Below are 1,050 nucleotides of genomic sequence, written 5' to 3' on the forward strand. Positions count from 1 at the left end.
TGTAACTATGCAGAAGGGTCGTCGTGATAAAAATAAAATGTCAGCAAGAGACAACATGTCCAAACAACCTGTGCCATAAGATTTTGCAGGGAGGATCTTGTCCATATGCACAAACACAGAAATAGCCTCAGATACAAAGGCCTACTAAGAGGCTCTTTCCAATTGGATATTTGGGAATGTCCCTCCGTCTTGTGAATAATTGAATAATTCTTTCTAGACTAAAACAGCATTTATCACCTTTCACACTGCTGATATGGAAAAGCTCTCAGTGCTCTCTATAGTTCTACTTTCTTTCAGGACAACTATTCATGTACCATCTCCAAAACTTTAGGAGAATTCCTTTGTCCTTCAGTATAAACGTACTATGGTTATTGCTAAAGGCAGTTTGTTTGCAAATGAGAGTAAGACTTTTCTGTTTTCGAAACTGAGAGTACAGGGTTGTTTTTTTTCAGTTCCACCTCTTAATAATGTTCTATGTTATTGTTCATATATTGAACGAGTGAAAGAGTATGAGAGCTTGGTATAACAGTGTGTGGGTAACTGGGACTGAGATTATAGCTTTGTCCCTGAAATTACAGACTCAATAAAAATTATTTAATGTATTTCTGAAAACTGTGCTTGTCTGTCTTTCACATCTAAAGTAAAAGGTTCTGGGAAAATGTAAGATGCTGACACTGCATGAGGTACACAGGAGGAATATTCTCTGGTGGAACAGATGAGCTTTTTCTTTATCATTATTCAGAGGGGTTCTTTATTTTTTAGAAGTTCACTTACAGCTTGGGAGGAACCAGGATCCTTTTCAGCTTCCATCTCAAGAAACATATACTTTAGCAGCTGCTTCTAAATGAGTGAATTTGAAAACTATTTACATTGAGGACAGTAGTATCTTACTTAAACTGATGCAATTTTACTGTAAGACACATTTGTACATACAACATATTTTGAGTGGACTTGAGGGCACATACATGAAGCTTTAAATTTGTTAACAAACTGATGAATTTATTATTTTGCATTCAGACAAGCAGTCTTAATTCTTTCCTCTGGACACAG

The sequence above is a fragment of the Meleagris gallopavo genome, chromosome 2, assembly GCF_000146605.3.
Source record: "Meleagris gallopavo isolate NT-WF06-2002-E0010 breed Aviagen turkey brand Nicholas breeding stock chromosome 2, Turkey_5.1, whole genome shotgun sequence".
Taxonomy (NCBI): domain Eukaryota; kingdom Metazoa; phylum Chordata; class Aves; order Galliformes; family Phasianidae; genus Meleagris; species Meleagris gallopavo.